Below are 15,945 nucleotides of genomic sequence, written 5' to 3' on the forward strand. Positions count from 1 at the left end.
AAAACTAGAGGTAACAGTAAATCAAGTGTACACTTTTAAATAATTTTCATTAATATTCTCTTTATGCAAGGAGCCCAATGTTGTCTTGGGCAAGAGAACAAAGTTGCAAGCACCATACTACCTGATTTCAAACTAGAGTGCAAAGATACAGTAATCAAAATAGCATGGTACTGGCATTAAAACTAACATATCAACTAATGAAACAGAACAGACAGCCCAGAAATGAACCTCATATTTATGGCCAATTATATTCAAAAAAGTTGTCAAGAACATAAGATGGGGAAGACATGGTGTCTTCTATAAATGGTGTTGGGGAAACTGGATATCCACAGGCATATCCTCATTTTAATGAAACTTTTCATACAAAACTCACTCAAACTGGATCAAAGACCTAAATGTTAGAACTGAAATAGTAAAAGTACTAGAAGAAAACACATGAGTACAACTCTATGGCTTTGGTCTAGATATTGATTTTTTTATATGACTCACTGAAAGCACAGGCAATAAAAGGAAAAACAGAAAAATGGGATCATATCAAATGAAAAAGCTTCTACACGACAAAGGATATAATTAATAAAGTGAAGAAACAACCAGCAGATTTGGGGGAAATACATGAAAATGTTACATCTGGTAAGAAGTTATAATCCAAAATGTAAGAAACTCAAATCAACAGCAAGAAAACAAACAACCTCCCCCCTAAAAAGAATTGAAAAATAGGCAAAGAACTTGAAGAGAAAATACTCAAAAGAAGACCTACAAGGACCAACAAGTTTCTGAAAAAACTCTCATCATCACCAGTCATAAGGGAAATGCAAATTAAAACCACAATGAAATACCATCTTAAGCCTGTTAGAATGACTATTATCAAAAAACAAGAGGCAATAATTTATTCCCTCCAGAAAGCCTCCTTGTGCCCATTAGTAGTCAATACTTTCACCTTAATCTCAGCTCCCAAAACCAGTATTTTCTTCTGTCACTATAGTTTTTCCCTATCTAGAATTTCATGTTAATGGAATCAAATATTATGTAATGAGTTATGTTGAGCTTTGAAGGTTTTCAGAATACACCACCCCCAAACATGTCATGTTGCCACGAGAATTATTTCCAGCCCAAAGCATTTGAGTTCCTGAAATCTCTTAACTACCTGGAAGCAGAGACTCCCACAGAACTTGAATTTAGTTGTCATAAATCCCCTAAGCAGAGCAACTCTTCAGAGAAGTACACTCTCAAACAGGCATTGTCACAAGACTAACTCTCATCTATTTTCCTAGAGGCTCATTTATCTTTCTTAAAGTCCTTTTCTTTTTCATAGTGCCCTTTCTCCCTTCTCCCCTTCCCTGTCAAAGTTAGGTATACAGATCCCGAATTCTAAACACCCTTGAGCTACTCAGTACTGAGAACAGAAATCCAGTTATCCTCAGGGAATACGTTCAAAGACCCCTCAGTGGATGCCTAAATTTGAGGATAGTACCAAAGTATATCTATCTATTTTGCTAGCTAGCTACCTATCTAGCTATCTACCGACCAACCTTACTATTTTTCCTACAGATACATACCAATGATAAAGTTTGTTTTACAAATTAGAAACAGTAAGAGATTAACAACAGTAATTATCTAACAGAAAAATTATAACAATATAATTTAGCTAATTTGTGTGAATTTGATTTTTGTCTGACTATATGTTATTATACTGTACTCATTCTTCTTGTGTTGATATGAGATGATACAATGCCTATGTGATGAGATGAAGTGAGGTAAATGACTTAGATGTGATAGTTTTAAGAATAATTAAACTTCTGACAATGCATAAAAGAAGGATGATTTGCTTAGGCAATCATGGCTCATTGAACCATTACAACATCAGGCAGGCTGCATATACATCAAGGTACCCTAGACAAAGGTCGGATGACTCATATCTTAAGTAAAATAGAGCTGGACAGCAGGAAATTTCATCATGCTACTCAGAACAGAACACAGCTTAAAACACTTGCATTGTTTATTTCTGGAATTTTCCATTTAATATTTTCAAACCACAGTTGGGTACAAGTAACTGAAACCACTGATAAGAGGTGACCACAATGTGTATGCTAATAAAGTTTTTTTTCTTCTTAAGCTGTCTTTGGTCAATCTAATTTACAGAGCTTTGGTCAATGAATCTATAATGGATAGAAGAGAAGGAAAAAAGTTCCATCCCTATAGGTCCTTTTACTTAGGAAAAGATTTTGAGATGTATCCATGTTGTTCTGTGAACCAATAATCTGTTTTTATAGTGAATAGCATTCCATTGTATCCACATTCCAAAAATTATTTATTTATTCACTAGTTGATGGACATTCAGGTTATGTCCCATTTTTTATTATTATAAATCAAACTTTCAGAACATTTGGATACAAATCCGTGCAAATATATGTTTTCATCTCTTTTGAAGAGATATGCTACTGTGAGATTACTGAGTCATATGGTATTAGCTTCGGTGATAAGAAGCTGAAACTGATTTCAAAAGAGGCTGCATTCGACTACATTTCTAGAAGTCATGCATCAATTTTGTAGTTGTTCTGCATCCTCATCAGCATTTATTGCCAGTCTTCCTCATTTTAACCATTCCAATGCATGTGAAGTGGTGTCTTGTGATTTTCATTTTCATTTCTGTAAATGAGTAATGATGTTGAGTATTTATGCATGCATTTATTTGCCATTATGTATCTCCAATGATGAGTGTCTTCAAATAATATGCACATACTTTAAAAATAAATAGGTTGTCTTATTATTAAGCTGTGTTGGGTGTAAATTTTTGTCATATGTTTTACAAACACAGCCTCCCAGTCTGTGGTCTTGTCTTTTAATATTCTGAACACTATTCTGTGATGAGAAAATATTTTAATTTTAAACAATGCAATTCATCTTCTTTTTCTTTCATAACTAGTGTTTTGTCAAAAACCAATTGATCATTCCATTCATCTATGCAAGTATTTTTATTTCAGCATCACACTGGCTTGACTGTGTAGCATTATAGTAAGACTTGAAATCAAGTATTATAAGTTCTTCAACTTCATTTTCTCTTTAAACATTGTTTTAACTGTCGTCCTTTTCTTTCTTGAATATCCTATGTGCACTTTAAATCAATTGGTCAATTTACTAAGATATTTTGTAGAATATTCACTGAGATCACATTGAAATTATTGACCACTTCGGGTTTTTTTGTGGGACTGGGATTTGAACTCAGGGCTTCACACTTGCAAGGCAGGGACTCTACCACTTGAGTCATGCCTCCAGTCCATTTTGCTCTGATTGGAGGTGGGGTCTTGCAAACTATTTGCCTGGGATGGCCTCAAGCTGTGATCCTCCCTATCTCAGTCTTTCAGATAGCTAGGATTATAGACATGAGTCACAGACACCCAGCTTCTCTTTGGCTTTGGTAGCAGTATAATGCTAATCTCATAAAATGAGCATGGCAGAATTATGACCCCTTCTGTCTTCTGGAAGGATTTCTGTAAGCATTGGTACTATTTTTTGCCTAAGTGTTTGGTAGAAATCATCAATGAAGCCACTTGGGACTGGAATTTTTGTTGCAGGGAGATTTTAAACAATAGATTCAAATCTTTAATGCATATTGGGCTTTTTATTATTTACCAATTTCTTCTTGAGAAAGCTTTGATAGTTTGTATATTTTAAGGAAATTTTCCATCATTTTAGCTATCAAATTTATTGGCTTACAGAAACCTTCAGTATTCTCCCACTATTTTTTTTATTTCTGTGAAGTCTGTAGTGATACCAGTGTGGCTGATGAATTGATTTGTTTCTTCTTTATCTTCTAACCAGTCTGGCTAAAGAGTTAACAATCTTACTGATGTTTTACAAGAACTTCCTTTTGGTTTTATTTTTTTCTGGTTGTATTTCATTTACTTCTTATTATTTCCCTTTTCCTGCTTACTTTGAGTTTAATCTTCTGCTCTTCCTACATCATCTATTTAGGCAGAAGTTTAGACCATTGATTTGATACTTTCCTTTTTATCTAATATAAGCTTTTAATGCAAAAATTGCCTCTAGTTACTTCTTAGCTGCATCTTACCCACTTTAATATGTAGAGATTACATTTTCAGTTTATTCAAAAGAGCTCCTACTTTTTCTTGTGATTTTTTTTCTTTGAAATATGCACTATTTCTAAATGTGTTGTTTAATCATCAAATAGTTGCCAAATTTTGAGATTGTGTTCTATAACTAATTTCTAGATCAAGTACTTCATGGTCAGAGGTCATATTTTGCTTGAGTTCACTCCTCCTCTTTAACTTACTGAGACTTATCGCGTGACATAGCACATGGTCTTTACAGATACAAGGGTTTTCTTTTTTCTTTTTGCAGTACTGGAGCTTAAACTCAGGGCCTATACCTTGAGCCACTCTCCCAGCCCTTTGTGTGTGTGTGTGTGTATGCGTGTGTGTGTGTGTGTGTGTGTGTGTGTGTGTGTGTGTGAGAGAGAGAGAGAGAGAGAGAGAGAGAGAGAGAGAGAGAGAGAGAGAGAGAGGTTTTTTCAAGATAGGGTTTCAAGGAACTATTTGCCTGGGCTGGCTTTGAACCGTTATCCTGCTGATGTCTGCCTCCTAAATCACTAGGATTACAGGCCTGAGCCACCAGTGTCCAGCTCCAGATAGTTGTTCTGAGTGTGTATTATCTGCTGTTCAGAGAAGTATTCAACCAAATCATTTTCAGTGATAGCTTTGTTTAAGTCTTTTACACCCGTGCCGATTTTCTTGATTTGTTCCATCAGTTACAATGAGTGGTGTGTTATAATGTAGCAGAGAGGAGGTTCAGAAGAAAACAGACTAGGCCTGAGTCTTGATAAAGTAGCAGGGAGGTAGGGATGTCATAGCAGAGAGATAAAACCTGAGAAATCTGACCATGAGGAAGGTCACGTAGCACCAGGGAGGGGAAAGTCACATAGCACTAGGATAAAGGAGCCAATAAAATTAAATATAACCATATATGGAATAGACCTTGCTTTTTGCTTCTGTAACCTGTTTGCAAGGGTACATAAGGTGAGACCCCTTTGTTCTCTGGGCTCAGGCTTTGAACATGAGTCCTCTGAGTCTGTGCTGGCACAATAAACATTGTTTCCTGCTAATCTGCCTCAGTGTCCTGTATCTCAGCTAGCAAACTCCCGCAACAGAAATACCCAATTGTAGATGTGGATGTGTCTAGTTCCCCCTTGCAATTCTGTCGAGTTTAGCTTTGAATGGTGTGTGGTCTGTCATTGGGTACATTCAGTAATGCTAATTCCTGAATCAGGTGAATTGACTTCTTTATCAGTATGAAATAGCTCTATTTTCCCTGGAAATAGTCCTTGTTCTGAGATTTACTTTCTTGGACATTAATAAAGCATTCTAACTCTCTTTTGATAAGTGCTTTCATTGTTTACCAATTTCCATCTTCTAAATTTTAGTATTTTTCTTACGTGTATCAGAGGACTGTGTTTTCTCCATCTCTCTACTCACACACTCTCCATCCCATCTAGAAAGTCTGCATTTCCACAAATGGAACAACATACACCGAGGGACTCAAGATGGAATCCTAGTAAATATTTCCATTTGTGTTTTCTCTCAATCATTAATAACACTCTAGTTATTCTTTAGAAAATATCAAAAACTTACTTTTTTCCATATCCACAATATGAACCTAAAAGTGATCAAAATCTTCAGCACTTCAGCGTTCTTAACTCTAGCTCCTACTCCTTCCCACCTCCCTGTTCCTCTTGCATGGCACCAGGGGGGTCTTAACAAATATTCCACTATTGCCTTGCTTTTCAACTTTCTAGTCTTCCCATTGTACTTAGAACCTCATGTAACTGTACTATGACCTGGCACCACCTGTCTGATTGGTGCCCTGACTTCCTCTCTAAACCCATCTCTCTATGTGGACCACCATGCTGTGGTCCCTTGGTCTTTCTGTTTGTTGAGTCTATTAAACTCTTTCCCATCTAAGGCCTCAGCTGTTGCCTCTGCCTGGAATACATTCACTTCAATACTTTCCATCATTAGCATCTACACTGAACCCCAGGCAGGCTAAAGTGCTCTCTCTTCATTAACTTAACAAATATTTGTTCAATGTCTACTAAATGCCAGATATTGAGCTCCATGCTGAGGACAAAATGACAACCCTAAAGATATTTGCTTCCTGCTCTCAAGGATCTTGAAATTCAGTGAAGATAAAGATCACTGCATGAAATGCACTAAAATGCAACTAGGCACACAAAGATGCACTAAAAGAAGTCTTATAAAAAAAAAAGGGCATAGCTCTTTGAAAACCATAGAAAAACTGACATTGACTGAGATTGTGAATAAGACTTTTCTGAAGAGGATTCTTTGACCATAACTTGAACGGGGAGTGGTTTTAACTAGCAGATTGTAAATTCAGAGAGAAAAATCATATTAATAGAAATTTTAGTTCATACACATGTACTGCTAATAAGATAAGTTACGACAATTTTGATTAGATACACATGACTAGTAATTAGTTACAACAACTCTCAATTTGGTACTATCTTGTCATATATATAAAAGTAAAATTATGGGTTATTTCAATGGAGAGGAATGATATTTTGTGTACTATTACTTAAAGGAAGTAATACATATATATTTATATATACATTATACATGTAATATGATATATACATAACTACATATATCTATCTATATATATATAGATACCTATCTATATATATATAGTTACAAACACCTGGTTCCTAACTTGCAACATAAAGACATATTTTAATGACTATAGAGATTATTTTAGTAAAAGCAAGAAATACTTGTTTTCCAAAAATGCATTTCTTAGGCTACATCAAAATATGACAACATGATTCAACTATTCTTTTGATGTGGTCTTAAAACTAGAGGCAAAAATCAACTAATATGAAAAAACAGGAATATTTAAATTTTCCACAATGGGGGATGGCTATCATCACAAGTGGCCTAGAGTAGTAAAAGTTAAGTCACTTCATTCATTCAATCAAATTGAATGCAAAGTGAAATTTTATATTCCAGACCTGTTTTCCTTCTGGTCTCTCAGCTGTGCTGAAATTAATGTCCTCCTTGCCTATAATGTATTTCCTGCTTACCCAAATACTCTTTAAAAATTGAACTTAAAACTGAACTTTTCTTTCTCAACTTCTCTCATCTCATAAAAGTGTATCCATCAGCAAATTCTGGTAATCTAAGCTTGGTGATATTTATCTATATATTGTTCTAACTTCCTGTGCCTCACAGGTGGATTACTTTCTCCTCTTACATCACTTAATTTTTACTGTTTAATAAACAACCCCAAAATTCAGTGACTCACTACCATACCCATTTATTTAATCCAAATTCTGCTAAGCAGTTCATCTGGTTTGCTTGGGTCCCACTCGCCTCAGCTAGGTTTAGTTCATACATTTGAAGCAAGTTTGTGGGTCAGTCAGGGGTGCCATCCCCAGATGGCCTTTGCTGACAGGTCTGGCAGTTGGCTGGTGTCTGGGTCACACACTTGTCATCATCTTGCAGACTAGCCTATGCTTCTCCCATTGACACTTACTAAGAATCAAGAGGGCAAGCTCCATGTGCAAGCACTTTTCAAGATTATGCTAGAATGTCTTCAATTAGTGTCCCGTTGGCCAAAGCAACATACTTTTGGATAGGAAGACCTGTAATGGCTCTATCAGTAGAGAGGGGTAGAATTTGTAGTCATTTTTAATAATAGACCAAATCCTTAGATTAAAGAGAAAAAAAAAACCAAGAAGAATTTCCTTTGACTCCCCATATTGGGGTCTCCCATGTATGAAGGGCACTCAAAATATCTTTCAAACTGAATACAAAAATGAAGCAATAAGTGTTCATTTCATATCTTAACCTCGGTATCTATAATTATCAGCTGACAGTTTTTATGGTAGTATTTTAATATTACTTGCCAACAAATTGGTCAAAAGAAATGGGATAGCTTAAGTTCTTGATGTAGCACCATGAAACTTGTGAGTTACCATGGATTTCTTGACCTTCCTTTCTGTAAGAAGCATCTTTCTGTTATAGGTAACTGGAATCCCACAACTCTAATAAGCTGGTTATAAGATTCCTGCCTCAGTTTGCAAAAAGATTTATAAAAAGTTCCCAGTCAGAGTTTAGGGACAGTCCAAGTGTTTTCAGGAGCCTCATTTGATACAAACAAACCTCCCATTACATTCTGTTGAGAGAGAACTGCTTAGGAATGCAAAACGTAATACAGCAAAATTTCCCAATTTTCTTGTGGCAGGGGGGGAAAGAGATTTGAAACAACAGTGACTATAATCAATCATTAATACCTTCCTAATATTCACTTGCATCTCCATCTGCACCTAGATTATATCTTAGGAATACTTTTAAATAGAGTTTATCTATGTCTTTGAGTTTTGATTTTATCTAAATCATAGGAAATTTGGCTATAACCATACATCCAAGATTTTGGGAACAATAAAGAAAGTCAGGAGACAAAGTTCACCAGCAGTTACAATTAGCTTTGGATGATTGTTAAAACTGAATGTGAATTTATATATCATTTTATGTGACAGATGTACTAAGAATCCAATACCATTTAAAACATTTTAAACAAATAACTGGTTCAATAATCTCTCTCTCTCTCTCTCTCTCTCTCTCTCTCTCTCTCTCTCTCTCTCTCTCTCTTCCGCCTCTACCTCCATTCTGATCAAATGCTATAGGAAGGTACAATAAAGTAATTAACAGCTAACTCATCAAAAAGGGAATTGCAGCCAGGCATGATGAATGTCTGTCATCCGAGCTATGTGGGAGGTAGAGGATCATGGTCCAGAGCTGGTTCTGGGCAAAAAGTGTGAGACCCTGTCCAAAAGCAGAAAAGGGCTGGGAGTATGACTCAAGTGGTAGAGTTCAAACCAAAATACAAAAAATAAAACAAAACAAAAAAAAAACCCTGGTTGACCAAGAAATAAAGTTATCTAAAATTCCTTATGAGTAAGAATGTTCAGAGCAGACACCTAGAGTTGTATGTAGTTGGTTTGAAACAGAGAATGAACAGAAACAATGAACTAATAGCAGAAGTTGCATGAAGCTGTTTTTATCTCACCCTACCTTTCAGGACAATCCACTGAATGAGAGAAAGAACAAGGATCACTCCTGGGATTTCAGTTAATTAACTCAACAGTCTTCATAGAAATAATAAAAATTGCTGAACACATAATTAATAGTTCAAAAAGCCAAACAGCATCACCATACCATATAAGCTTGTTTGATTGAGTTACTGGGTTTATATATTAGCTAAATATTTTGACTATTGGGACTGAAATGGGTAGTCTTACAGTTTTACCCGTCTCTGGTAAAGGAAGAGAATGTAAGGTAACACTGATTGGTGACTTCACCTTTCCGATGAAGGTGTCTGAACTCCAGGTTTGACATTAAAGCCTAAACAGCTGACGGTCCTTGTGTATGAGAAACCAAACTCAGATCAAATATATTTGAAAAAAAAAAAAAAACCCTGCATCTGTACTCAACATATAAAAATGATTTTTCTTGTCATTATCCCTAAAGAATATAACAACTATTTATATGGTATTTACATTGTATTAGGCATTACAAATAGTCTAGAGATGATTCAAAGTATATAGGAGGATATGTAGGTTTTGTACAGATACTGTGCAGTTTTATACAAATACTGTGCCATTTCATATAAGGGATTTGACTATCCAAGGATTTTGGTAACTGACAGGGTCCTGGAACCCATCCCACACGGACTCCAATGGACAGCTGTATGATAAACTTGAGAATAAGAAAAAGGAAATGTAAAATTCCTCATTTTCTGTTTTAAGTACTCAAGAACCAAATACTGTAAAATTTTTCACACAAAATATGTTTTAAAGGAGACAATTAGCAATTGCAATGCTGTAGTGTTTGAAAAAGTATAAACCCCATTGAACTTTGAATTAAAAATTCTATCAGCAATTTATCACACCCAGTTATTTAAAGTATGCATATTAAATATATGTCATGAATCATTTGTGACATTTTTATGATTTAGCAATATAGCTGTCGGTTGGTTTCCACTGCCACTTAGGGACAAATTGATGTATCAAAAAATAAGCTTTCAGTTTATCACATAAAAAGCACCAGAAGAAACCATAAATGCTAACCTGCCTACAATCACTATTAGCACAATATGACCTGCCTGGAATAATGCTGGTGCTGACAGCATGCTGCCCCACAGCTCTTCCTTAAGTATTTTTACCACCCAGTGGCATAGAAGGAGCATATTATACACCTTGGAACCTGCAGAATCCCATTTTTTTCATGGCTGCCTATTAGTCTGTGAATAAGTAACTGATTCCAGGTGAGCAAATTAGATCCTTTCCAGAAATCTAATATGACCCACATATAGGGACTCAGTTGACTCTAAATAGCTGATCTGAAAAGTCTGTGGAAATTAAACATTAGAGGTCACTGAACTATGAAAGAATCAGGTCCAAAGGTAGAAAGATGGAGATAAAATAGACTCACGGAAAGAATGGAAGAGGAGAGGCATGAGGTCCACAGATAGCCAAAAGGAGTATGACTACCCTTGGTAAGGCTGAACTCCTGGAACACACTTACATAAAAGATTCTTCAGCATTACCCCAGCAAATCCCTCTTACCAAGGCTAGCTAGAAGGGGCTGTCTTCCCTTGACAAAATGATCCTATACCACCAAATCTTCTTTCAGGCAAGAGGCTGGGTCAATGGATAACTCAAAGCTGAATATCCATTTTACTTCCGTTTAGATATATTTTAGAATTGACACTTGATATGGACATGTTTTAAACAAAATAGCTTAAAGGAGCAAAATTTTTCTAGATTCTTGCTGCAGAGGCTTATTTAACTATTTCTCTTTCCCATTAAAGCATAAACTTGTTGAGGGAACAATACAATCTAACATATGTTAGCATTTTTTGTTTTAGAACAAAAAATGGCAGTTTGATATCTGATAAATTGAGAGGCTAAGAGTTGCCTACATTTGTGCTTTCAAAACTATTATAATTCTTGTCCTTAAAAGCTTATAAGGTCAACTTGCAAATTTCTAACATTTTATGGAGAAATATTTCAGCTTCAGGACACTCCAAGAATTATATATTCTCAGTGAATGTGGTGGTATAGACCTGTAATCCCAGCATTTGGGAGGCTGAGGCAGGAAAACAGTAAGGTTGAGCCCAGCTTGGGTTATATAGAGTGATTCTTTCAAAAAACAAAACAAAAGAAATAAAATTTAAAAATCACACATTTTATTGAGCTGTATTATACATTCTACTGAGTTGTACATCAGAAGCTAGTTGTCAGTTACGATTAAGAAGAAAACTTATCACCAGTCCAAGAAAGAAGAATAAATACATTCTGACCATGACCTCATAAACACCATCAGAAATGTTACTGACATTAGAGTCAAACTGTTACTCTTACGGTAGGGCCATTTTCACTGATTTATTATATATGCTCACTGTTAGGACAGAAATACATCTCACTACTGTATTTTACAATGTTCCTTTCACACTATACTTTACCAGTGATTATTTTCTTCTTTTGTCTCATTATTTCTCCATGCTTCTCTTTTTTATTAAATCACTAGTGGTATTTGAAACACAGCCTATTTAAAAGCAGTTAAAAACTATGAAGTAAAGCATAGTTTTATCTCTGTGCTAAATTTCTTGAGATAATAATGGATATTGAGCAGAAACTAATCATACCACTATATTTAACAACTGCTATAAAATTCCACTGTCACAATTCATAAACCTGTGAGTATTTGGTGAAATTTTTCATTTATTTTCCATTGTCAAATGTAACCAAGGTGGAAAAATAGTTTTCTTAAAGCAGAAGTAAGGCTAACTAAGAAAACAGACTATGAATAGTACAGCACATACTTTGGAAAATTAAAAAAAAATATGTAACTCAGGTACTAAGAGATGTTTGTCTCTGAAGGCTTTTTAATGCATTAATAAAACAAGATAATTGTATTATCTGTAAAAATTAAAGCAACAATGCCAAAAATTCACTAGGTATGAACCCAATGAAAAGGCATCATATTTAAGTGGGTCTTAAATTTTCATTAACCACCAACATCAATATCAAATATTTAGTTTCCTTCAGAACATAGGAGAAGTAAAGGAAATTTTCTTTACAGGAACCATCCTAGGGTACACTGAAAGTATGCTCACTCCTCTAAAGTTTCTCCTTATGCTTCCCCTTCTATAACCCTGCCTTGGCCTCTTCTACCCATCCCCAGAAACAACACAGTTCTCATAGAATATCAACAAGTACAGCAGGTGGTCTATACATTTTTTAAATGGTACTTGATATATTTAACATTACATACTTCTGTTATACATCAAAAAATGAAAGGGGTTCAGTTTAAGTCATTTTTAGGAGGAAATAGTTTCTCAAAGTATCTGACAGAAAACATGATCATGTAACAAAAGGAAGCTTTGAAACTAGCTTGATTTGAGTCAAACTTTTTCTTCTCTGTCTTTCTCTGCTTCTGTCTCTGTTCATTTCTTGCTGGTACAATTTTAAGCAAGTTACTTAACTCCTTGAACCTCATTTCATACACATGTAAAAACAAAGAGCAGGACTTACTTTACAAGACCATTTCCAGAATTTATGAGAAGATACACAAAATTCTTGGTATGTGAAAAGCACCAAATGAACTCTTCCCTAGTCTAGAGAATTTAAAAAACGATTCAATGTCTGGCAATACATAGCAGTCCCAAGGTGACAGGCTCTGTGGATCATTTAATTTGGCAATGAAGAGTTTCTAGAAAGTGTAACAGTGAGATCCCCTAAAGATTGATATTGCTTATAATCTAATTGTAAGCAAGATCTTTTTTAAATATTGGCTTTGTTATTTATAGTTTTTTGAAATATAAAATATGTTCTAGGACATAAATTGAAAAATATACTAAGTATTTAGAAAAATGCTCCCAAAGATCTTACATTTACATTTTAAAAATTACAAAAGAAATATTTTATACCCCTAAAACTAAATAGCTTTAAAATTTTGTTTTCTTTTCAACAAAGGCATCTTCTTACTTTGTACAGATGGTCTAATGTTACCTCATTGCCCACACTGAAAGAGCTTCTGGTCTACTTACTTGTAAATGCGTCAATGAAATAATTTAATTACATTGTTACTGTCAAATATCTGGCGTGGGCCCAGATTACAAAAAAAAGGTAAATTAGCTTGACTGAAAAATCATTTATATTGTCTATTGAAAACTTCCGTGTAATGTGCTCTGCCTTGTATTATTTAATCTTCACAATAATTCTGATAAATATTCTACTGTTGCCATTTCAAAGATAAAGATTCTTAGAAAAGTTAATTTACTCAATATTGTAAGACGATAGAAAGTGAGAGATTGAGATTTAAAATATAATGACCTTCATTATAGAATGTGTCAGATTTAAAAACAAGAATCTAGTCATGAAAAATATAGCAATGTTTTCTTAACTATGGTTGGTTATGTGAGATTAAGGAAAATCCAACACAGTAGGAAAGAAATATAAGTCACTGCAGGGAAAATTGCATTGAGATCAAGATCACTAATGTGTCTATAAAACCTTTACAAATATTTGTACAATTGCTTCACATGATGATACACATGTATTGTATTCCAGGTTCTTTATAAATTAGCTCACCTACTTTTCATAATTACCTTAGGAGTTATGGCTAAAAGATGGAAGAGTCAAGATTCAAACTGAAGAACTTATCTGTCCCCAGAGTCCATTCTCAGTCACCCTGATGTGATCAGAGCATTTATATACCTTCTGCCTTCCTGGTTTCCTTTTACCAGACCTTGTTCACTAGAAAACTTTTGGAATATCCCTTCCCTAAATTGCCCACAAAATACTTCAAAAGTTGTTGGACATTGTAGATAAATAAAAATCTCAAGAGATCATCTTCCAACTACATATCCAATTTCTTTCTGACTTAGGTCTCAGAAGTATGGAGTCAAGTCTTGAGTCTCTGATCTTTGAGATGAAGAATAACTTGTATGCTTGAGAAGGGAATCCTTTGGATAACCCTGTTTCTCAACTTCTGTGCATTCAAGATAATTTCATGTATGGTCTCAGCACTTGCTTACATCCTTGAGCCTCTATTTTCAGAGGCCACTGGCATGTCCTTCTAAGAGATGCAAAGCCACCTTTGCTCATCTTCATCTTCTCTCAGAAAAATCCCTATAGTAACTATTCCTGCCATCCAGATTAACTTTTTTTCCCCAGATCCAATTCTCTGTTTTGATAATGAACCCTGGCTGGAGTATTTGGCAAACACTATACTGGAATGAAAAATTTCAAACCTGAGGAAAAGTTATGCAGAAGTAAACTTACATGCACTAGCATAACATGTAAGGTAAGGTCAGCTGGAAAAGAATTTGCATATAGGTAACCACAATAGGTACATTTTCATCATAAACAATTTCAAAGAGGTACCACCTTCATTTTACAGTCATTGATTTTTTTATGGCAGTGAAAACAACAGATAATAGCAATTAAAGATTTTATAAAACTGAAATACAGTTATTTTCCAAAAGAAGAATTCTTGTCATGAAATTTCTTTTGCACTAAATGTTAACTCCTTCTACTTTACTCAAAGAACAAAATATCTTTGAATACATCAGCATATACTTGGCTAATAATAAATATCTCAATCAATTTTTTGTGATAGCATATTTTCCCTACCATGATATATCTATTTCTAGTTAATATAATTCTCCAATATATAAAAAAGCAAAAATATTTCAGAACAGGACATCAAATGTCACCTGCAAATAGTAAATGTATTTTTAAACTCTTACCAGTCTTAGAGAAACAGTGTAGTCCACTTTCACAAACTTCATTAATTTTGAATTCTATCTGAGTAAACTGTATATATGCTGGTCCTATCAAGAAAGTGTCCCCGGAAGGTCTAAGTAGTAATCACTTGAAGGGGCTCAACAAGACCATTCACAGTGCTCTAAAATTCAGAAAGGGACAAAAAGGAATGGGGATCTGTTAACCGAGCTTCATAATTACTTTTCCAATATTAATTATACTTGTTTAACTACATAAATAGCAGCCTTAGCATATTGTTTAACAAACAGTTACGACATAGGCTAGTCTAGTCAGCAAGAGTGTGTACTTTATATGATAATTAAAAATAAATAAAGACTCAGTAATTCCAAGACACCAGTGGATAGCTGAAACTTTAGATCATACTCAACCCTAAACATACTATGTTTGCTCTTACACACATGGCTATAATAAAATTCAACTTATAAATTAGACACAGTAAGAGATTAATAATAACTAATGAAAGAGAATAATTATAACAATATTTTGTAATAAAATTGCCAGCATTGATACTCTTGAGCTATGGGTCCATTATTAAGCAAAATAAGGGTTCCTTGAACCCACAATACTCAATCTGGTAACCAACTGACGGGTGGGTACTATATACCACATGGATACTCTGGACAAAGGGATGACACAAGATGGAGCAAGACAGCAAGAGATTTCAGAACAGAGTACAATTTAAAACTTGTGAATGATTCATTTCTGTAATTTTCCATTTAATATTTTTAGGCTATGGTTGACTATGGATCACTGAAACCACAGAAAGTGAAACCATAGATGGGAAGGAATCTGCTGTGTATTATACATTTTTTTCTTAAATAAGGGCTTTGCGTCAGATGGTCAGATTTCATAACATGGTCAGGCCACCTACAAGACCTCTTTGGGAAAACTACATATGCTCTTGTGCAGAAGACTGTGAAATGAAGATATGTCACTAGAGGTCAGGTGCTTTAAGAATAGTTACTTTAACCTTCCTCTCATGTACTCTCTTTCTCTCTCTCTCTCTCTCTTTCTCTCTCTCTCTCCCTCCTTTTACTTTCTTCATTCTTTTTCAGTTCATG

The 15,945-nt window shown here is 34.8% G+C and overlaps 1 protein-coding gene across 7 annotated transcripts in view; it reads right to left on the reverse strand.

Moving 5' to 3' along the window:
- Positions 1–15,945, reverse strand: part of Dlgap1 (DLG associated protein 1) — an 888,020-nt gene that overhangs the window by 764,824 nt on the left and 107,251 nt on the right. For 6 of the 7 annotated variants that reach the window (XM_074070238.1, XM_074070237.1, XM_074070244.1 and 3 more), the window contains exon 2: positions 14,848–15,005. The exons of the other annotated variant lie outside the window; for it this stretch is intronic. The gene's annotated coding sequence lies outside the window, so the exon portion shown is untranslated. The remainder of the gene's footprint in view (positions 1–14,847; positions 15,006–15,945) is intronic. 7 annotated transcript variants of the gene reach the window in all.

This window comes from Castor canadensis, chromosome 4, assembly GCF_047511655.1.
Source record: "Castor canadensis chromosome 4, mCasCan1.hap1v2, whole genome shotgun sequence".
Taxonomy (NCBI): domain Eukaryota; kingdom Metazoa; phylum Chordata; class Mammalia; order Rodentia; family Castoridae; genus Castor; species Castor canadensis.